General features: G+C 43.3%; 1 protein-coding gene across 1 annotated transcript in view; it reads left to right on the top strand.

Moving 5' to 3' along the window:
• The first annotated feature begins 9,474 nt into the window (after positions 1–9,474).
• FRMD1 (FERM domain containing 1) overlaps positions 9,475–24,276 on the top strand; it is a 61,230-nt gene continuing 46,428 nt past the window's right edge. Inside the window, exon 1 of the mRNA XM_082217104.1 lies at positions 9,475–9,777. The gene's annotated coding sequence lies outside the window, so the exon portion shown is untranslated. The remainder of the gene's footprint in view (positions 9,778–24,276) is intronic.

Below are 24,276 nucleotides of genomic sequence, written 5' to 3' on the forward strand. Positions count from 1 at the left end.
GGGCGGAGTCCTGCTGAACTGCTTATGGGCCGCCGCCTCAGGTCACCGCTCGACCGGCTGCACCCGGACTTTGCCGTAGCCGAACCCCCAGGCTGTGCCAACGCGCCACGGTCATTTGTTCCAGGAAACCAGGTCTTTGCCCGGAACTATGTGGGGGACATTCCTTGGGTGCCAGCCACAGTTGTGGGAGTCACTGGACCTCGCTCGTACCAGGTGGCACTCGAAGACGGACGCTTGTGGCGCCGTCACATAGACCAGCTTAGGTGCAGGGTTGGGGACTTGGACACTATCGTGGTGCCCCCAACTGCGCTTGTGGCTCCAGAAGAGACACTTACAGATGGCGAGGCTCCACCTACACCTCCCTCGCAAACTGCCAGCGTGGAGCCAAACCAAGCCGCTTCAAAGGGTCTGCCAGTCTTACCACAGACTCAGACCACTCCATTTGTGGAGGCTCCACCCACAGCAGCGGATCCAGGGGATTTGGTTTCAACGCCACCTAGGGTCACACCACAGCCTCAGCAAGAATTGGGTGGCCCCCCGGACTTGGCTACCAGTCCCAGGCGATCTGGCAGAGTTTCCAAGCGCCCAACTTATTTAAAGGACTATGTTGTTGGACATGTATCACTGTTGGTCTAAGTATGGGAAATGTAACCAATATGCTTTTGTGCCTAATTGAACCATTACGTGTAGTGCTGTATATAAGGAAACCATTACGATTGTAACTAACGCCTTATCTCGGTGGTGAGGGGCGTTATGTACTGAAGTTCTCACCCTGGGCCAGCAGGGGGATACTGTAGATAGTTTTCACTCAGGTCCACGTCAGTTATTTTAGGCGGGAAACCCTGGGTTGTTGTTGCTACAATGTTGACAGCCGGCTGCCTATAAAAGCAGGCTGGCTGAGCTGTTTGCTGTTCAGTTTCTGTTCCAGCTTACAAAATAAAGAGCTGCTTTGGAGAAATCGCTGTGTCGTCTGCCATGTCTACCCACTATTCAACAGGTTTATTTTACATATATTTACAGCTAAAGCTTTCAATGGAGGGAGCATAGAACATTACACCTTAAGAGTGTCCCCTTTGCTCCTCTCATTTAGCAAGTTTGTATCCAAAGCAGCAATCAGGTTTTTTTAATGTATTTTTATTAAAGATTTTCTTGATTTACAAAAGTATATGCAATGTGTCTCTCTCTTATTTTTTTCTCTTCATGTAACATTTTTTTACAAATTGGTTTCGTTTGTTGAGACATTAGGAAGAAAGGGGGGAAAGAGGTGGAGGGAAAGAAAGATGGGTGGGGGTGGGGTTGGTTGGCGATGTTTCTATTTTACTTAATATATGTGCGGTTTTGTGCCAGCGTTGCTTGTGCAGGTTCTCTGCTGTTCATTTGTGTTTCTTTGGTGGTGAGAGAGGTTGGGGTTGGCCTAGGGCAGTGTTTCCCAACCTTTTTTGGGCAAAGGCACACTTGTTTCATGAAAAAAATCTCGAGGCACACCACCATGCCAGATGGGGAAAGGTCACTTTTTACTTATGTAAAAAAAAATTAAAAAATAGTAACAGCATAGAAGGTAATGGTTAGGCTAGCATCCCTCTTCCAAATATGCTAGGTTTTTATTTGCAGGGACTGTTCTACATGGGAAAGCATTCAGCACTGTCATTCTCCCATCTGCCATCTGAATTGGTACTATTCTGGGTCAACTTACTCTGCTGCATGTGTAGATGAAAATGGCACCAAGTGTGGGGGAGGGGGCAGAACAGGTTTCAGATACAGGATATTAAGCATACATGTACTTCAGATTGAACTGGTTGCTTGCTTTGCAAGTTTTCATTTCCCAAATGACTGCCTTGGCAAGCGCAATACCTACCAGGCTCAACGCCGGTCTCGCGCTGCTGCTTCGCGCTCTCAAGGACCCGGGAGGAGGAAGGCGTGAAGGGAATCCTGAAGGCGCGAAAACCTCGCGCATGCGCAGGCCTTCTGCCTGCAACAGCCCAGTAGGCCGGCCGAAGCGAGCGGCGATGGGATGTGGGAGGGAGCTCGCTCGCCGCCCCGTGTGTGCCTATGTGGGGCACGTTACAGCCCCGTGACGTCAGCGCCACGCAGGCAGCCAGGCAGGCAGACGGCGAGAGCCCCGCGCTGGGCGGCCTCTCCTCGCCGCCGCCGCCCCGCCTCTCGCCGCCCGACTCGCCCGCCTCCCTCCCACGGCACACCAGGCAACGTCTCGCGGCACACTAGTGTGCCGCGGAACACCAGTTGGGAAACACTGGCCTAGGGTGTGGTTGTCCATTTGTGGTTGGCTGTGGTGGTCTTTCTTTTCATGTGTGAGTGGGGTGGGTGGGTGTTTTGGATCAGGTTAGCCATATCGATTTGTATGCTGTTGGTGGATTTTTGTCATTGTCTTGTTGGGCTGTGTGTGTGTCTTCTTCTATTTGTCCCCGTGTCAGTTTCAGTTTATTGGTTAATTTTTCTAGTAAGGCTGTTTCCCATACTATTTGGTACCATTGGTCCATGCTTACTCCGGACAGGTCTCTCTAGTGTCTGGTTATGATGTTTCTGGCTGCTAAAAGTAGGTGGGTTATGAGTTCTTTGTGGTGTAAGTGGGCATTATTGTCTTGGAAGATGTTTAGTAAGGCCAATTCTGGGGTTATTTCTAATACTTGCCAACGCCACATGGAGTTCTGCCTTGTTCCCAGAACACCTTTAGATTTCAAAAAGGACACATTTTTCCTGTGACATCATGCTCCCCCATCACCTTGGCAACCTTCCAAATCTCCTGTCAACTTGAGCAGGGAAGAATAGCTTTTTGCATTGCCAATTGGCTTTAATTGTCCAGTACTGGCTGCCCATTGTTCCTTAATGGCTCTGGACTTAGCTAGCCTAGCCAGGCTAGTTTGCCCAAACTAACCCAGGAATTTCATGGCCCGGCCAGTTCTGCAGCTTGTATTTTCCCTTCCTATCCCCAATATTATCTACCGGTAAATACTACCATCTATTAATTTCTGCCATTCATTAGCAGACTCTGGTACCCTAGATCTATGACAATACAAATGAAACATGTAACTAAAATGCAGAATAGTTTGAGTTCTGGAGAAAACATGTTGCATCCAAAGCAGAGGATCTTATGGGTCTTACACGAACAGCAGAACTTCCCATTTGTTGCACTTATAGTCTGGCAAACTGGAAAAGGGCTGTTAAATCATAGCTTAAGAATCAGCTCTCAGTCTCACCATAAAATTCTTCTGGGCACAGGACCAAACTGTTTCACGCTTCATTTTTATTTCATTTCCCATTGATGGACTCCAGCGAGCAATGAAGCAGGCAGAATCAGACATCAGTACCTTTAAAACATTCTCAATTGGGCTGATGGGTTTTACACAAGGAACAAAATACATCCCTTCTGTAATTAAAGACAACTCCCCAGCATTGTGGAATGATTCTTGGGAAGGATTTATGCAAATACATGAAGGTTTTTATATTAATTACATTTTTATATGGTGGGAAAATGCCAAATTGTGACGCTGTTTTTGTGGTTTTTAAGAATCTTCCTCTGTTGTGTGCAATGCCTCCTCCCCTTGCTTTTCAGGAAGAAAACTTTCATGTCATTTGCCTCTAAGCAACATTTTTTGAAAAGGCTGGGACCTGAAGACTTGATCCCATCTCACTCTGGCTTGCTGAGAAACAGAGAAATGAAGAGGAATTTGTAAATGGCAGTTTCTGCTGAGACAATTGCTTCCAGCCAATTGCTTTTGTTTCAAGGATTTGCCCATGTAGAGCCGGTTTTAGTCATGTCTGCCTCCTGATGTGCTCTCTCAATTCCTCCGCTCTGAGCACCAACTCTCTTCTTTCAGTTTAAATAGGCAAGGGACTAGTAGGCAAGGCTGCTTCCCAAGATTGTATCTTTCAGAGCCTCTATTCTATTCTGCTCCCAGAATGCAATTCTGAATAAATTCTGCTGGGAGGTGGTGGGGAGAGCAGACAATCAAGGGCAACAAATTGAAATGTGTTTACTAAATCAAGAATCTAGTGCTTCTTCAATTCCTGCTTTAAACAAGGTAAAAGGTAAAGGTAAGGGACCCCTGGACAGTTAAATCCAGTCAAAGGCGACTATGGGGTTGCAGTGCTCATCTCGCTTTCAGGCCGAGGGAGCCGGTGTTTGTCCACAGACAGCTTTTCAGGTCATGTGGCCAGCATGACTAAACCACTTCTGGCACAACAGTACACTGTGACAAGAAACCAGAGTGCACAGAAACACCGTTTACCTTCCCGCCACAGCAGTACCTATTTATCTACTTGCACTGGCATGCTTTTGAACTTCTAGGTTGGCAGAAGCTGGGACAGAGCAACGGGAGCTCACTCCATCGTGGGGATTCGAACTGCCGACTTTCTGATCAGCAAGCCCAAGAGGCTCAGTTGTTTAGACCACAGTGTTACCTTTACCCGCTTTAATCAAACTAATTTGGAACACTACTTGCTCAAGATTGAACACACAGGCATGGACATAGCCAGGATTTGTGTTAGATGTGGGCAGGACACCCACCTGTTATTTTATTTAAATCTGCATTTAACAATATCAAATGAAGATTAAAAATGCCTTTTTGCATGATTTGCAGGGTGCCCCTTTGAGTTTATTCCACACACGTACCCACCTCGTGAAAATTTCTTTTTAAAAAAGCCCTCACGTACAGTGTGCTCCTTTAGCGGGAATTCATTATTCAGTTCAGCTCCTGTTAGTGTTTCAATGCTAACATACTCCGCATAACCCTGGATTAAATTGTTCAAGCCATGTGATTCAAATATCACAAGCATGGAGAGAAATGTAGCATTATGTCTTCAAATCACATTAGGGAGATTTGCAGCGGCATGACTAAAAATCTGTTTTTTGCACATGACAAATTGGTATTTAGATGACCGTACTTACTTCATGAATTGTTGAATTTGGGCTGAAATGAAGCAAGTGGATGGCATTCCGAAAAGTGGGAATGTGAATTAGCTCCGAGTTTAGGCCAACACATCCAGGAGGCATTCCCTATAAACTAAAACCATAATTTCAGCATGATTTCAGAAGCTCATCAGTGTAATTCCATATATTGCTCTACAATTAAAACTCTTTTGGTCTGAGAGAGGTATTTTGGTGCCTTCCAGCTCATTACAGCAGTGTCAGTCACAAACCAGTAATAGGCAATTTGGCCACTACTCAAGGCCATGCTCTATAAACAAGTCTCAGGACAAAAACAAGGCCATGTTTAACTTGAATATTTTAATTCAATACAGTCAACCTCTTCTGCATTCCCTTTCCGTGAATTTCCCATGTAAATTGTAATTGATGAATAGGGGCTTTGATGACATACAGCCTAGACTTGTTATTCATTGTTTTAATTTAACGTGCTTTTCCCCCTCCTACTTTTCTTCCAGAAAAAGTTCAAAACAGCTCTCAGTCATAAAAGAATGTAAGACAAATAGGAGGAAAAAACCTAACAACAGCAAAAACCAAAAAAATCACACATTGGTTTGGGTCCTACCTTACCGAGCAGAAGACAACCACTCCATCTTCCACGTGACATCCCTTCAGATCTTTGAAAATGGCTTTCAGTCTTCTCTTCTCCAGGCTAACCATACCTAGCTCTCTCAACTATTGCTCATATGTCTTGTTTGGGGACCACTGATTTAATTGCAGGATCCCCCTGCCAAAAAATAAGACAGTAAGCATTCATTCATTCATCCCTGCAACCAGAACATCATTAGGTCACTTCCCGGTGACCTGTTTATTGAGCATTCATTTTGATTTGTTTGCAGGCGGGTTAGATACGGTAAATCTGTGTCAAATAAATGTAATCCCACACTTTCCATTGGATTTTGCCATTGTTTTCCTTATTCCAAAAAGTTCAACTTTGGGAGGAAGTGGGTTTTTTCCAGAAGAACTCCAAATCAACTGTAATTGCACAACCTAAATTTGTGGGTGTATGATTGAATCCCACTGTAAAATAGCAACTGCCTAGATGTGTCCTTAGTCTCAAATTTAAAATATAGATTTTTTTTAATAAGGTTTGCCTAGTGTAAATTGCTTTCATTGCTTATGGCATTTCTGTAAACACACTATTTACTTATTTTGATTAACAAAATTCATTGCAGATGTACTTTACCAGAATAAATTATTCATCTGTTTTAAACTTACCAAGATAACTTATTATTTTTATTATTAACCTAGGTCAGACCCACTGAAATTAATGAATGTGACTATGTTAAGTAAATTAATTTCATTAGGTCAACTGTGTGTAAAAGCTGAATCCCACCAGGTGAAATTCTTTTCCAATTCTGAGCATCGTCATGCAGTTTGACGGTAATGATAGTCCATATAACCAGTGAATAATATTTTAAAGTGGGAAATTATTTTCAGCTATGTCAGCTATTAAGGCTATACACTATCCTGTGCAAACTTACCTGGGAGTAAGACCCATTGAAAGCAACGAGACTTTCTTCTGAGTAAGCATGTATAGGATTGTGCTGTCTGTGCCCTTTTCTATCACCATCAAGATTAAGTTTCTTGAATGAATGACCTATTATTCCTTTTGAGTTATTTTTTCCTATTGATTCCCAGAGCATACCTCCTGTTGGTCCTCTATTTACAAAATTTGTGGAGGACAAATGCCCCAGATTTCTTACTTCTGAGTCATCCTGTCTTGGCTGGAACAGGCCAGAGCTTTCAGAAACCTCAGCAGGGAAATTCTCATTGTTTCTACTGAATAAGTGTTAGCAGTTGGCAAAAGATTATAGTTAAGACGCTATTTTATGGGCTATGACACCATCAAGGGAAAAGTCTGCTGTCACCAGGAATAGTTCTATGTTACAAGCAAAAACTTTATATGTATCTTCAAACAGCTATGGTCGGAAGACACAGACCCTCCAAGTGTCCCTATTTTCCAGGGACATCCCTGAATTAGAGAAGCCATCTGATTTGATTCCAGAATGAATCATAGAATCATAGAGTTGGAAGAGACCACAAGGGCCATCGAGTCCAACCCCCTGCCAAGCAGGAAACACCATCAGAGCACTCCTGACATATGGTTGTCAAGCCTCTGCTTAAAGACCTCCAAAGTAGGAGACTCCACCACACTCCTTGGCAGCAAATTCCACTGTCGAACAGCTCTTACTGTCAGGAAGTTCTTCCTAATGTTTAGGTGGAATCTTCTTTCTTGTAGTTTGGATCCATTGCTCCGTGTCCGCTTCTCTGGAGCAGCAGAAAACAACCTTTCTCCCTCCTCTATGTGACATCATTTTATATATTTGAACATGGCTATCATATCACCCCTTAACCTCCTCTTCTCCAGGCTAAACATGCCCAGCTCCCTTAGCCGTTCCTCATAAGGCATCGTTTCCAGGCCTTTGACCATTTTGGTTGCCCTCCTCTGGACACGTTCCAGTTTGTCAGTGTCCTTCTTGAACTGTGGTGCCCAGAACTGGACACAGTACTCCAGGTGAGGTCTGACCAGAGCAGAATACAGTGGCACTATTACTTCCCTTGATCTAGATGCTATACTCCTATTGATGCAGCCCAGAATTGCATTGGCTTTTTTAGCTGTCACGTCACACTGTTGGCTCATGTCAAGTTTGTGGTCAACCAAGACTCCTAGATCCTTTTCACATGTGCTGCTCTCTAGCCAGGTGTCACCCATCTTGTATTTGTGCCTCTCATTTTTTTTTGCCCAAGTGCATAACCATGCTGGATGTCTGTAGGGCATGATTCCAGGATAAATCACACTTTTTGAAATTTGGTTATAATTCATGGTATGACTCCATAGGCAATAGTGGCCATGTTTTTCAAAAGTATAGAAGACCAATATTGCCTATGAATTCAGGCTAACTGGCAACACTGTTCAATATGATGACTTTTTTTCATCAGTGCTTTAATTGCAGTTTGTTTTAATTGCAATTTCACAATGGCTAGCCCTTGAATGACACCTGTAATAATAACATCTTCCACTTGAGATGTAGTCATCTCTAATATACAGCTGAAGAGACGGCAAGCCATAGAAAAATTGGTGTCCATTGCTAAGAGAGCATATGTAAAAGGTAAAGGTAAAGGACTCCTGGGTGGTTTAGTCCAGTCGAATTCCACTGAGGGAGCCGCCGTTTCGTCGCGTGGATTAGAACTGCCAACCTTATGATTGGCAAGCCCAAAAGGCTTGGTGGTTTAGACCAAAGCACCACTCGCGTTCCTAAGAGCCCATATATTACAATACAGATCTCCTACTAAGACAGTTGTCACTATAGCAAGCTAGACCACACCTCTTCCCCAAGGTGTGGTTAGATTAACACATGATTCATTTATGAAATTCCTGGATGCCACAGGAAATAAATTATATCCTCTGGTTGCTAAACACAGCCTTTGGAAGCCTTTGGAAGAAAATGACTGAGGTCCACCAGATCTAAACAGGTATAAATTACAGATGAGCATTGTGTGACTCCTTGAATTTATAGCATTTCAGGCTCATGTTACAAACTCTTTTTCATCTCATATAATCCAGGAAAGCCAAGATCTATTGCATCTCCCAAAGTGTTTCATGCTACCAATTCCCTGTTTGTCTGGTTTGGAAAAGTACTGTCCACTGCCCGTCATATGCTGATGTTCCGTGTCTAGCAGGTTTATTGTGTAAGAGCACCAATTCCAGATTAACAATTGATTGATGGAATGTCATAAGGCCTCCCCAAAAACTTTCTGCAAGCAATATCACAACGAATTCTTAGGCCACTGCCATACAACCTGTTCCTCGAGCTGATACGTTGGCACAGAGATTACAGAGGCAGCCTAGATGACACTGATGAATACTGAGCATTCATTATAATTCCTGTGCAAGGAGGTTATATAACATTGCATCAAGCAAAACGTTTCAGTGTTTGGAAGAAGTATAGCAGTGTTTCCCAAACTTTGGTCTCCAGTTGTTTTTGGACTACATCTCCCATTATCCATGACCACTTGTCTTGAAGCACCAGGAGGCAAAGTTACAACATTTGAAGCTTTGGGGTTTCAAGAATAGGTGAGTAAGAGGTGTAAAGCATGGGAGAAAGCAGACGGGGCAGAGTTTTTCTCCCTCTACTATAACTCATGGTTATCCACTGGCGCTCAATGTTGGAAGATTCAGGGCAGGCAAAATAATGTATCTTAACAAAGTCGCTGTGGTTAAACTATGGCATTTGCTCCCATAAGAGGCAGTGATGGTCACCAACTTGGATATTAAGTGGGATAGCTATGGGGGCGCCGCCCCAGTGAAGGAGCACTACCTGAGTGTGCCACCGATCAGTGAAAAGGGCGTCTCCTGGCTCGGCCAATCGCATCGCAGCGATGGGAAATAGGAGGCTGCTCCGTTTCCGCCGCCCCCGCCGCCCGCCGGGTTCCTCCTACGCGCTCGGCGCCCCGCCTCTCCACGTGGGCTTCCATTGAGAAGGCGACAAAGCGTCTCTCTCGCACTGTTTACAAGCAGCCGCGCTGGGAAGGATCCGAAAGCGACCTCAGGGGGCGGGATCGTGGGAGGAGGCGCTCGGGATTGGCGGGCTCTTCGCAAGGCAGGGCTCGGCTGCCCCGCTGCCCCTTCTTCCCAGGGGGCGAGTTATTCGAAAGGCAAGCTCCGGGTTCCTAATTTCCGTCTTCTGTTAGGCGCCTCTTTCTGGCGTGGTGGTGGAGGGAGGCTGGTGAATCTGACTGAGCTGTGAAGGAGCCGCGCTGCACTTGTCAGGATCCGGACCCAGCAGTCTTTCCTCCTCACGTTTGCTGCTTGCTGCAAGCAGAACCTGGCTGTAAGTACTACTTGGCGATAAACTGTATTTGGTTGACCAATAAAATATGAAGTACTGCTTGTTATGTCGGATCCCCAACCTGCACATCTAACCTCTCCCCACCACCTCCACACCTGACACAAGTTTCTTTATCCGCCGATGGCGACAGGCTGGAGTTATGCTGTCGAGATGGATCATTAATTTGCTTACGCGATTGATTGATTGATCAACTAATTGCTGTTTTGGCGCCTTCTCTTGCATTTGCTTCGTTTTATGTCCCCAGATGCTTTTTGCGCGGTGCTAATTTTCAGAGCAGCGTAACGCGCAACAGGTTTAACAGGCGCCGGACTCCATAGGAGTATTCTTGCATATTCACTTCTTGGATACCCCCGCTGCGCAGCCTAGAATCATTATTACCTTTCCTACAGATGACTGTTTCCTAGCACTCCTTAGCTCTGCACACACGAAAAGATCAGCTGGGTAGGAGAGTCCCTTCGGGCTCCCTTTCCGAAGAGTATTGTTTAATTTCGCGTGCAGACTTTGATCTGATTTCTAGGCTTAATGAATCCGCCTGAGCGTTCTGATCCAATTAATTTAGATGTCGACTGTATCACTAATGTGAATGAATGAATTTCGAACACAGCTTTGGAGTAATTCCTCCCCCTTCTCCCCCCACTCTCTGTTTTTCTGTCGCTTTGTTTTTTTGTGTGGTCGAATATAGGTCACTTTAGACAACACTCTTGCAACCGTTCTTGTCTGTTCATTTTGGTTCAATCTAAATACTGTATTTAAACTTTTCAGTTATGCCAAACTTCCTCACTTGTCCAGATCAATAAAAGAAGTGACTTTTTTTAAATGAAAGAAAAAACTCTTTAGAATTTCACGTGTTCCAGGAAATCATACTTTTCAAGGGAATTTGTTTAAAACCAAAGAAGGGTGTTTTTAACAGTTCTGAAACTGTCAGGGCCTATATTTGCAGACTGCATGACACACATTTTTCCTACATGATATTGGGGCAATGGTATGTGAGGAGTACTTGTTTTGCCATCTGTACACCTTCCTGGAAGCAGCATCTTCCTAACAGGTCTAGGTAGCACAGCAAACAGTGGAATGATATTCACACACAAAGGTGTGTGTATTTTCCGCCTTGACCCATGTAAGAAAATTTTTGATTGTGATATGAAATAGTTCTGACTCATCTGCTCAACTATTCTCCCATCATTAATATCACCGACAGAGGTTTGGGCAGTCTGAAATAAGGGCCACAATGGAAACTTGCAACAAAATGTTGCAACGGGAAGTTCTCTTGTTCTAGATTCCAGCCAGCCATGCCCTCTTCCATCCTACTGTGTTTGTGTTTTCCCACATCAGCCAATCAGCATTGACTGAGCATTGAGTACCTTCAGTGGAGATTGGGCTGTTTTTGGTTCTTACCCCCCTTATTCCCACTCTAAAGTTTTTTGTACTTCCTGAAAAAGTTGGGGTTCCTCAGCTGATCCCCTATACAGATCAGCACTCTGAGAATGAGGTTGCTATTCGTATTTATGACTGTACCCATTATGCCAAATGAGGTGGTAGGGAGACAGAGGTGATGGGATTCTGGACTATACTATTTTAGACTTCAGATGGGGTGTCATTCTGTCGAACGTTGACCCATATTTTCTTTTAAAAGCCCTGGGTAGGGCTACAAAAAAAACCTTTTTACTGGATTTCTGGTTTACTACATGTTGTTGTTGTTGTTGTTGTTCTTTTGCAAAGGAGAACATTCAGAAATGATATCCCCACCTGGTATGGCCTAGTAATCCACTTTCTCAACAAGTCATTAGTTTAGTTTTTTTATACAGTGGTACCTCTGGTTGCAAACGGGATCCATTCTGGAGGCCCGTTCGCGACATGAAAAGCCCACAACCTGAAGCGCCGTATCTGCGCAGCACCAGTTTGTGCTTGTGCGCATGCGTGAAGCACAATTTAGCACTTCTGCGCATGCGCGAGCAGCGAAACCTGGAAGTAACCCTTTCCAGTACTTCCGGGTCGCCTCAGGACACAACCTGAAAAAACATAACATGAAGCAAACGTAACATGAGGTATGACTGTATCCCAAATCACTGTGCCCAAAGTGATTTGCAACTAACATCCAGTTATCAAAATGAAAAATGTCTATGTGTGTGTGTGAGAGAGAGAGAGAGAGAGAGAGGGAGAGGGAGAGAGAGAGAGAAAGACCAGTACAGTATACAAAACAGCAATAAATTCAAATACAGCCAAATCAATGAATATAGAATAAACCAATATTACCAGGATATAATCTGAGTTTAATATATAAATAGACAGCAAAATGAAAGTCGTGCAGAGGGAGTGGGGTAGGTCTTCTCACCAGGCTAGATGATTTACAATTGGTTCTCTCAACTACCCTCAGGTAAAGGTGAGTGCTGGGGAGGGCAAAGATGGTGAGTGCTTTTCCCCAGCCTCTGGCAACTCCAGCACCTGGTGCTGGTCTTGTTGCACCGAGCTCACAAATGCCAAAGTGTAGAAGAGGGCCGGGGTGCACATATAACTCTGCTTCATTTCTAGTGATGCGAAAATTTCGTGGTTCACTTCCTCCTGCAGTTTAGGAAACTGAGCTGCAGCTATGCAAAAGAGAGATAATCTTCACCATAATTTTATCTCATTAAAAAAGAACAGCAACCAAAGACTTGGAACCTTCCCTTGGAATCTGGTTCCAGATACCTGCACAGAAGCTGACAGACTGTGTTTAGTCTTATCCTCGGCATAATCTGTCTGGTGATCAGTCTCGGTTTTCTTAGAATATTTTCAGCGACACTTTTATCTGTGCTAAAATACATTTCTCTCGAGGCAGATAAGCTGAACTGCACATGCGGCACATTCTTCTTTAGTTTTCATCCGAATGTTGACAGAGATTTGCATTTTGCCTGTGAGAACTAGCAGCAAAGTCAAATGGGGGAAAGTGTGACAGTGGAGGAAGGGGATTTGGACTTGGTGAGTAGGGAAACCCCCTTCTGTACCCAGCCAGACAGCTTGGGTGGCTGCTTGTTTGCTACTCCTATTTTTCTGGGGTTGGGTGAAAGTCCTTCCCAACACACCTGTTGGGGCCCTGAGAATCATGGAACTATAGAACTGTAAAGTTGGAAGGTACCATGAGGGTCATCTAGTTCAACCCCCTGCAATTCAGGAATCTTTTGCCTAATGTGGGGCTCAAACTCACAACCCTGAGGATAAGAGTCTCCTGCTGTACCATCTGAGCTACCCCAGGGAATGGTGGATCGTAGCTTGATAGGAAAGGAGGTGTCCATTGTCCTGCTGAGCACCAGAATCTTCTAGGCATTCCAAGTTCTACTAGTGCATGCTTCTCAGATTGCAGGCCTTGCCCCTCTTGCTCAAAGTGCATCACATACATTAACTCAATTATCCTTCTAACACCTTCTGAGGTAGGCCGGTACTATTGCCCCCATGTATTCGATGGGTGGGAAAGCTGGTTGAAAATTAAAAACCCATTCATGTGTTACTTGTGTGTAGGGCAGCCTTGTGTGTTGGGTGCCCAGATGTTGTTGGACTAGATAATTTTATTTGTTTGTTTGTTTATACATACCCTGCCCATCTGGTTGGGTTTCCCCAGCCACTCTGGGTGGCTCCCAACAGTATATTAAAAACACGATAAAACATTAAAAACTCCCCTAAACAGGGCTGCCTTCAGATGTCGTCTAAAAGTCAGATAGTTGTTTATTTCCTTGACATGTGATGGGAGGGCATTCCACAGGGTGGGCGCCACTACTGAGAAGGCCCTCTGCCTGGTTCCCTGGAACCTAGAACTCCCATAATCCCTAGCTACCAGGACCAGTGGTCAGGGATGATGTGGGCCTAACATATGTGGACCCAAGTTTGAGAAAGGCTGGTGTAGGGCAATTGTGTCTTGACCGAAAAGTGAGACTGCACATTTAGCCCTGCTCCCAACATCACACCTGCTTCTCTGTAATAAAAACCTCAAGCCACAAATGCCTGCTGACACATACAGTAGGAGCTCTACACAATTGGGTCACCCGATTGTGCAGGTATCCTGTAAGTGTGATGTTCTTACATACAGCAGAAGCTTACGTGTTGTGTGTTTCATACAGACGACAGCTGACGGTGTGTGACTGTTCCAGGAAGTGGATGTGAAGTTGCAGGTGGGGCTGCTTCCCAGTCAACCCACAATTGCCTCACATGGAAATAAAGGCATGGAAAGGGCTGAGGAGACAAAGCGACTTCTGTAAAGCACAGGAGACAATTATGACTGAATTAACAAAGGAGCAAAGAGAGGAGAGTAACAGAGAAGAATTTACAGAGTTGCTCAAGGTGTTTTGATAACATCTTCCATTTTGTAGTTATTACCCTGATAAAGTTTTAATTGGAATGCTGTGGGCAATTCATTATTTTCTCCTCTTGGCACTTGTTTGAGGTTTACCTCGCTCTTCACCTTTTGTAGCTATAAGGGTATGTTGTGAGTTCATGGTTGAACTGGGGTTTTGAACTAGGGGTGCCTCTATCATAGCTTAGGATCTTAATCGCTGAGCAACACCAGCTTAGAGCTCAGAAGGTCTGTAGGCCCTGTCACTGTTGACATTTCATTCATATACCTTTATTGTTCTGCAGAATAATGTAAGTAAAAGGTGGTCCCCTGGTGTGAAGCACATACATTTCAAATTTAGACATAGGCCAGGAGGATGAGGACACAAGAAAGTGAGGTGGGTGGGAGGCAAGGGTAACAAAGTATGAATGTATGTAGCCTTTATTATGGTTGGGGATGAAGACTCAATGATTTCTGTGAAAGGCAACACAAAAACATCAAGAGTAGCATTGCTGGATCAGACTGAAGGTCCATCTAGTTCAGCGTTCTGTTTCTCCAAAGTGGCCAATCTCATCCCTCTAACTAGTATTGTCCCCCAGAGACTGGCATTTGTCCAAGATAATTCTAGACATTGCCTTCTTTACTAAGTAGCTTTAAGCTTTTTCTTTCTTTCTTTTTGCATTTGGAAAGCTTGGTCTGGCTGGGGTGTAATAATTTTGTTCCTTGGCATTCATAAAGGGATGCTGAGCAATCTTCTGAAAACATTTTTTCCAGCCTCTTCGAAAGCCAAGTTTTCTGAGTACAAATGCTGCCGCCACTGTATGTCCAGAGCATCTTACGTAAAATGGATTATAGGTTAGCATCTGTTCATTGGGCCTGTTATTGGTCTTCCTACTAATTTTTATTGGTCATGTGAACCACTTGATTGTAATCTGCATTGTTTTTTCTCTCTGCTGTGCTAGCGCTTAAGGGGGGCAGAGGAGGAAAGGGGGATAGAAATCAGCATAGGCATAAAGCACATTTCCAACACTGAGTGAATCTAGGCCAGCTTTCACAAACCTAGTGCTTTCCAGGGGTTTTGGACCAGAACTCCCATCAGCCTTGTGCTGGGACTAATGGGAGTTTAAGCCCAAAACCTCTGGAGGGCACCAACTTGGCAAAGGCCCCTCTGTACAGCATCTCCACTTCCTCTCTCCGTCTCTAATATTCAACCATTCCCACACATTGTTGAGTTTTCCCTTTTCTACTCTTTATGACACATTCAGACATACTCAGTCATAAGAGCGAAGTCAAAATACAGTGGTACCTCGGGTTAAGAACTTAATTCGTTCCGGAGGTCCGTTCTTAACCTGAAACTGTTCTTAACCTGAAGCACCACTTTAGCTAATGGGGCCTCCCGCTGCCGCCGCACCGCTGTTGTGCGATTTTTGTTCTCAACCTGAAGCAAAATTCTTAACCCGAGGTACTATTTCTGGGTTAGCGGAGTCTGTAACCTGAAGCATCTTTAACCTGAGGTACCACTGTATTCTGGAAAAGATACACAGTAGTGGCATGTAGGTAAGGGAGGCTACCTATTTGCCATCACATAAAAAAAAAAGCTTGCACATGGAATGCAAGCATGAGGAGAAGAGGTTGTAGCCTGACATTCTCCCTGGCTTGCTAGCTTTCTAGCTTATGTATCTAGCATTAGGCTCAGGCCAAATACCAGTATTCCTTGTCATTTTTATCCTTGCGACTAGACAGTACAGTAAAACCAGGAAGCTGAGCTGAGAAGTGGCTTAGCTGTGAAGCCTGCCAACATTTGGAAGGTTTAATTTCTTCCCCTCTCCCCTTGCTAAAGCCCATTGTGGAGGCAGGTTATCTGAGCAAACAAGCAGGAAGACCTGCCAGGTCACAGTGCACTTTCTTTTTCCAAAGCAACTTGACATTCATGCCTTTGCAGATGAAATGTGTGGAAGTTCCCTCTCTGTAGCAGCCCCCAAGTCACCAATGTGTTTTGACAGGAGCACCAGGTATTCTTCAGCTTTTCACAGACTTTAGCAAAGAATGCTTGCTTGGGCTGTCTTTGTGGGGAGCTGAGGAAGAACCTTCCTCGCCATCCAAGCTGTTCCCAAATGAACCACCTGTGCGATGGCTCAGTGGTAGGACTTTTCATGTAGCAAAAATGGTACCTTCCACTCCAGATGTTGTGGACCACAGTTTTGATCTTAACTGACCATTGACTGTTGACTGGGGACAGATGGGAGTTCTAGTCCACAACTTCCAGAGGATACTACATTGTTTATCTCTTGTGTAGAATTTCTTGGTTTCAGTCCCTGGCATCTGGTAAACACCGCTGCTGGGAAACAGCTGGAAACAGGCTGCTATTCACTGTGGGCAGTACTGAGCTATGTGGACCAATGGTCTGAAGCAGGGAAAATTTCCTGCCATTGTGTTTTCCACAAAGATTGCCTAAGATTGTGAAAGTAATATGGTTATCGCCTCCTAGGCCGCTGCTAGAGCAAGTTATAAGTATTGAATTGACTGTACTATCCACCTTTTACCTCTGTTCTGTCTGCTTCTCTTCAGCAGATCTCATGACTTTTGAAACCCACAGCACCGAAACAAAGAGTCTTTGTCATAACAAAGGGATTATTCACAATTATTGCACTTGATGAAATGCTCAAATTTTCAAGAAGTAATCCTTAACCCTTTGCTTTTAACATACCACAGCTACTCAACATTGTTTAGAATTGGAAGCTATCTGTTTAGGGCTTCTGCACAATTGGTACCATCTCCTCTTGTACCATTCTTGTCACCTGATCATTTATTTCTGGACTTCCGAGGCCACCATGGGTCTTTGTTACTTTGGAAAGTGCTTGACTGCATCGCTCTCAAGTGCTTTTAAGTTAAATTGCACTCACCTATATTAGCAAAGTGGTCTGCCGAACAGACTTAAACTGGCTGCTTACGGGTAAGATATGATTATACAGAACAGTGAGACAGGATATGAGAGGCTTCACATTCCACTTCTTCCATACTATAGGCAATCACTTTCTGTACCAGATAATTCCCTGCTGGAACTGGTCAGTTCTTACAGCTCAGCAATCTCCAGTCTTTTTATGACCGTGAGCAGATTTGGATTTTTGAGTAAGTTCTATGGATCCCATGCCTCTCGTCACTTTTCTCTCTCCTCCCTGGAGAAACAGAAAAATAGAATGTGCATGCGCACACACTTTGCTTTTCCTAAGTGCCTCTGGTTAAAAGAGAGATCCAGTAGAATCAACCTGAGTCTTGAAAAATCCATAGTTGGAAGAGGAAGTGGGAAAGAGTGTCATTCTTTCAGCTTCATCTTTCAGCTCCATGTACTTTTCAAGGAAGAAGAAGGTAACCACTCTCACCAACTCAAGATCAAAGGGGCAGTGTGTGGGGAGGCTCAGAGAATTCATAGGTATCAGGGAAGACCTTAAGGGTGCTATTGAACCCACAGCTGCTGTGTTGGCAACCACTGTTACACCTGCAATATCTTCAGATGAATAAGAAGAGAACACAGTGCAGTGATGGGGCATGCATACTTTGCATCCAAATGGTCACAGGTTAAATCCTTGGGATCTCCAGGGAAAGATTCCTGTCTGAATCCTGGGAGAGTTGTTGCTAGTAAAAATGGGCAATACTGACCTAGATGAACTAATTTTCTGGCTGGAAGACAGCTTCTTGTGGTACATGCAACCTTATAAATCATACTGATGTTCATGATCTATATTTATTGGCTAGTGATGACAACCAGGTGCCTCACAGAAACAAACCAATGAATTTTACTGGGAATCTATTGCCATGTGAGGAATCCAGTTCATTATGCAACAAAGTGAATTGCAGGCAAAAGGTCAGAGCAGGAGGTGAGGCAATCGGTCCATTGTTCCATAGGTAAATATGTATAGTAATGAGAGTTAAACAAGGCAGAATTTTTCTAGAAAGATATGTCCTGGAGGTTTAGCCTTCATCTTCTCTAAAGCTTTTTAATCATTGCTGCCGTGGCAAATATTTGCCAAGCAGTTCTTAAAAGTAAGGATGTTTGGCTTATTTCACAGTAAGGACTGTAATGGAAACAGACCACAGATGATAGGAACCTGAAATGAATCTTCTATTGTAGTCCAAGGCAAATGAAACCATTTGTATCTTATTTGTGTTAACAGGAATGCCATACTTACTTATCTTTTGGTGCTGGACCGTTTTAATACATACTGTCGTCATATGTTTTAAGTGTATGTCTGAAGATAGAAATGTCCTTTCAAAAAAGAGCAAAGATGGCTTGGAATCTCAGGATTCCAACAAAAGCCTGTAGGTAAGTGCAGTGGGACCAGCATTTAGCCTGCAAGCTCTTTGTGGATGAATCATATATACCAGTAGTAAACTCATCATTTGTCATGGGTTCTGTTGGCCTCCCATAGATTGGTCACTGCGAGAAAAGGGATACTGTACTAGATAGGTGTTTTGTCTGGTCCAACAAGGCTCTTCTTGTTCTTTGATGCAAAATACCAGAGCCAGAACGTCCACTGCCTATTTCTATTTCCTGATGGCATCCAAAAAAGTAAAATGGGAAAGCACCTAAAATCTCTCTCTCAAATCCCTGCTTCTTCTGAAATGAAATTTCTAATAACGCCCTGGCTCTAGATATTTTCCTAAAGACAATCCCATGCCCTTTGAGGAGTGGCAGTGGGTTTGAGTCTGTTCAGAACAGATCTGCAAGTGCCAAACTCTGACCCTGAAATTACCTACCTCTTTGGATTGACTGTGCTGATTCCTAGTTGCCATTCCAGAGACTACCCAGCACAGACATTCTAATCCATCATTTGGGATTCACTGTTGTAATGTAGGCAGGTTTGGGTTAGCAGTTGTGGATACCCTTATGTATCTGGAAACCAAGTGGCACCCATCAACATTATCTCTGCTCTCTGACCTGACCTGACCTGCACACTGCTAGGGAAGTTTGGTGGATTAGGTGTGCTCAGGGGTCATCTGCTGGTCATCCGCACATTTTCTTTTTGTGAAAAAAGCACAATTGACATATTTTGAGAAATGGTCTCAACTCCAAATGCTGCTGTTCTAATTCTACAGAACTGGTTTAATGTAATCTAAAGGTGGAAGGGAGAAGCAGAATTGAAATGCAATGATTAATATCGTTGGTTTATCTGTGAAACAGTGTCTGAACTGTTGAAGCAGTGCATGAAACTTCACCAACTAAAGCCCAAGCCAGAGAAAATGGTGGCCATGGTCAAGTCTGGGGTTTTGTTCCCATAGCAAACTTCTTATGCCCCATATATACCGTATTGGCCCGAACATAAGCCACACTTCCCCCCCAAATTCCGAAAAGTTAAAGTGTGGCTTAAATTCATGACCTTACAAATATTGGCTTTTACAAGATCACTGCTGAAATGACATATGGTAAAACGGAGCAGGTGTGAGTACCTGCTGAATTTTTTTTAAACCTTTATTGGTTTTTCAATTAGTTTACAGCCATCCTTTTTATACATGTCAATATTCACAATAAACAATTGGACACAATGAACATTCCAACATTTGACATGTATGCATAAACTAAAGAGAAAATAAATATTATGTTACTTATCTACTTATTTTGTTGATACTTTGTTTGCACCTGCTGAATTTTAAGGGAGCAGCATATATTCAGGTATTGTTGTCCATCCCCCCCCCCCCCCGCCATGAATTTAAAAGGTGCAGCTTATATTCGGGCCAATACAGTACATAGAGAATTATAATCAGCCATTGGTGGCAAATGATGAGTGTTCTGATCACCTTTGGGTATAATACTGACTTCTCATGTTGTTCCATGCTTTAATCTGGACACTTAACAGAGTTGGAGTATGTGGGAAACTATCCACTGGAAACATTATTCTGGGTAGTAATTGACTGTTTTGGAAGCCATGATAGAAATGATATTTCCTATTTCTATCTCAGGTGTGATGCCAATTGTTTTCACCGGCAGTGCTTTGAGGCATTGAGTTGAAATGAAATGTCCAGTGGAAGACTGTGAAGGAGGAAGAGTGGAGATAGTATGATTTTTATCAATAAAATGTAAACTTATTGACAGCAATAAAGTCGTACCAGACTAAGCGTTAATTCAAGTTGTTGTGATTGTAGCTTTAGTTTGCAGTAAGCAATTGTGGTGTCTTTGAACATATCCAGATATATAGGTAACATTCCTTAAGCACACTTACCTGAGTGTAAGCTCCAGGCTTGAGTAAACATGCATAGAATTACACAGCACTAGAAAGTCAGACATAGTTCCATTTAAAAATGCTTAAGATTTGTCTATATATCTTTAAAAAGTAGGATTATCCAAATCATTATTTAACAATAAATCGTACTCCTGAGGCTACAGAGTCAAGAAGAGGCAACAATTGTGTCTTGTAGATCTGTTGGAATAAAAGACGAAAGGCTCTGCCTTTTTATTTTATTAACAAAGTCATAATAAAAGGAAGAAACCAGTAACAAAAAAAGAGAGTAACATCACAAAATCAGTAACAAAAGAAAGCCTGGTTTTAAATATGTGCTACTGTAGCCAAGTTGACTTGCTTAAATAAGTCACTCCATATTCGATAGCAGAGCAGTTTGATTTTAATTTCTAAATGTTTGTACATGTCTGTTACATTGTATTGTTCAAAATACTTAATGAAAATGCTTTTGTAAAAAGGTATCATAGATCAGAGTACAACTGAAATCCAAAAAGGTATAAAGCCAAGAATCTAACATTAAATATATTTCCTTAACAATGCCAATGATAAACTAACTCAATAGCTCAGTAACAAATTTAAAAAATTCTGGACTTTCTTTACATTTGGCGCCTCCCTCTGTACATTTTCTTAATTAATTTTTCTACTCCAGTTCTGGTATGCTATGTCAGCATTTCAAAGTGTCATTTTCCCCCTTTCTTTTTATTAAGTCCCCACTCCGCCCAGGATCTTTTAGCAAGTGATTTTTATACATTAAAATCTTACACCACTCTCTCCCTGCCACGATTATTTTTGCTTGTTTTCCATATCTAAAGCATTCGTATACCACCCTTCATCCTTTTTAGGATTTCAGAGATGTATCGCTACAACAATAAAAAACCCCCTAAAAATTATTAGAATAACTGAAATCTCAAGTTAGAATGCCTGGATACAGGACCAGCCCAAGACATTTTGGCACCTGAGGTAAAAACAAAATGGCACCCTGCCACAACCAGAGAAGAAGGGACAAATGAAGATCTACACCAGCAACAAGGGTGAAATAAAGATCTATATCAGGAAATGAGGGTTGGAGGAGCTCACACATGGGAAACAATCAGCCATGGAAAAAAAGCTGTAGCTATACAGTGGTACCTCAGGTTAAGTACTTAATTCGTTCCGGAGGTCCGTACTTAACCTGAAACTGTTCTTAACCTGAGGTACCACTTTAGCTAATGGGGCCTCCTGCTGCTGCTGTGCTGCCGGAGCACGATTTCTGTTCTCATCCTGAAGCAAAGTTCTTAACCCGAGGTACTATTTCTGGGTTAGTGGAGTCTGTAACCTGAAGCGTATGTAACCCGAGGTACCACTGTATATTATTATTATTATTATTATTATTATTATTATTATTATTACCACCATATTTTTTCATGTATAAGACGATCCCATGTATAAGACGACCCCTATTTTTTTGGGACTGCAACAAAAAAAGGGTGTGTGTGATTGCCCAGATTTGTTGAGCTTATACATAGAAAAATGTGGTAGTAGTACAGTGGTACCTCGGGTTACATACGCTTCAGGTTACAGAACACTTTAGCCCCATTAGCTAAAGTGGTGCTTCAGGTTAAGAACAGTTTCAGGTTAAGTACGGACCTCCGGAACGAATTAAGTACTTAACCTGAGGTACCACTGTAGTAGTAGTAGTAGTAGTAGTACCCCGCCCATCCGACTGGGTTCCCCCAGCCACTCTTAGCAGCTTCCAACATATAAAAAAACCATAAAAAATCATGAATGCTTTCCTATACAGGGCTGCCTTCAGATGTCTTCAAAAGGTTATATTGTTACTCATCTCCTAGACATCTGATGGGAGGGTGTTCCACAGCATGGACTCCACTTCCAAGAAGGCCCTCTGCTTGATTCCTTGTCTGGTTCCCTGTAACTTCACTTTTTGCAGTGTGAGAACCACCAGAAGGCCCTCAGAGCTGGACCTCAGTGTCCCGGCAGAACAATGGGGGTGGAGACTCTCCTTCAGGTATACAGGGCCGAGGCTGTTTAGGGCTTTAAAGGTCAGCACCAACACTTTGAATTGTGCAGAGCATCTGTTTTGTATGCAGAAGGACTTGGGATCGATTCCCAGTGCTAGCATAAGACTCCTGCCTTAAAATGCTGGAGGGTCCCTCCCAGTCATTGTGGAGCTGGGTGGACCCAAGGCAGCTTCATACATAATTATTTACCTATCATTTTTGCAGTCCTGTATTTCTGCTGACTTGCCTCCAGAAAATAGGCATACCTGTTGTGGGGTGGCCAGGAATGTGTTCCTTTTGTTGATGATGATGGTGAGTCATTTGTCGTTTGGCACTTTGCTAAAATGGATTTTGGCAGCACATTTGGTATCCCGCTTGTGAAATGCTGAAGCACACAATATTTCTGGGCTGAAGGTTTTTAACTGAAGCAGACTTAGTCACTGGATTCAATAGAACTTACTTATGAGTAGACATAGTTAGGTGTTCAGCCTTTGTCTGGGTCTAGCTTGAGTCCTGTTGATCTCAGTGGGTCTACTCCAAGCATGGCTAGATGTGGGTCTGATCCACTGAATGGTGCAAACCCATACCTGTTTTCTTAGACATAAAGCGTGTATAGGATTGCAACCTTAACATCTAACATGCTTTGCCTGTGTCATGTGCTGCCCATTCATTTCCTGTCAGTCATTGTTTTAATGAAAGTTCTCAGTCACTGTGCAATTTCTAGAATAAACAGTAAAACATGTGCTCTTCCTGTGTTAGCAATGAGCAGGCCTGTCATAATTGAAATCCGGAAATGCTGGTATTTTCCCTTAGGTTTTAATTTTACCTTTTTGAGATGTCTTTAAATGGGAGGAGTATTTCCTCTCCCAGGCTTGCTCAGCAGCGAAAATGTATTATTATGGACCTTTCTCCCATACTTACTTATAATTTCCTTTAAAACTTGTCGAAAAATGACCAGGGGAAGAAATATGGGGCTCAGTTGAGTAAAGTGGGAGTGTCTACCCCTTGAACTTCAATTTACAAGGCTAAAAGCAATTTGTCAAAAAGCATCCAGGGAGCCATCTTTAAAAATAAAAAAATCATATTTCTGTCCCACTATTTCTTCAAAGAGCTCAGAGTGCACCCCAGAACAGAGCTTTGTTGTCCTGAAGAATGTGCAGCCCTAAAGTTAAAGACGCTTCATGAACCAGGAATGCCTAATAAGTTACTTCCCTCTGGGACCATCGTTAAATTGCCACATGTCCCTCTGCAGAAGATTTAGCAGCCTGCTTTGAATTGACATTTAAGACCGATTGCTTTGTAGGCCTTAGGGCAGTTCAGTGCATAGTTGGCAAAAGACCACTTAGTCATGCAGCAGCCGTTCACATGCTGAAACATGGCGTTCTGTCTCTCGGACGATCGCATGCCAGCCTGCTGTTGTTGCACCTTGTGAACTGCTCTGAGATCTAAATAAATAATATCCCTCATTCCTAGGTACTATGACATCACAAAATGGGATGGGTAGACTTAATGTGCAAAGTTTAGGTTGCCAGCTGCTAGACTAGTGTGACCCCTCTGCCCTCAGCGAAAGAATTCCCCTAAGAGTAACACATTTCCAGAGTAATCTCCTGCATCTAGCTTTCTACTGGGGCACAAGTAGGCTTTATTTCACCTGGGTCAAAGACCCAGTTTGACAACCCCCCTTCACCTGGGGCAAAAAACCGGGCTAGCCCCCCGCCCCCAGCTACCACTCTGGTTTCTAGCATTTGAGTGGCCCTCAAAAATCCATGCAGCTGTTCATATGGATACTAGGAACGTCTGTGCATGTCAGAACTTTTGCATGGATAAGACCTATGAGGGATAATTGTACAACTTGCTTATGGTGGGAGAGAGTGGTCCTCTAAATACTTTAAACCAGAGGTGTTTAAAGTGCAATAGTAGTCTTAGTCCCTCAAGCCTCAGTGAGGTTATT

Source organism: Podarcis vaucheri, assembly GCF_965113315.1.
Source record: "Podarcis vaucheri genome assembly, chromosome: 3".
In the NCBI taxonomy this organism is placed as follows: domain Eukaryota; kingdom Metazoa; phylum Chordata; class Lepidosauria; order Squamata; family Lacertidae; genus Podarcis; species Podarcis vaucheri.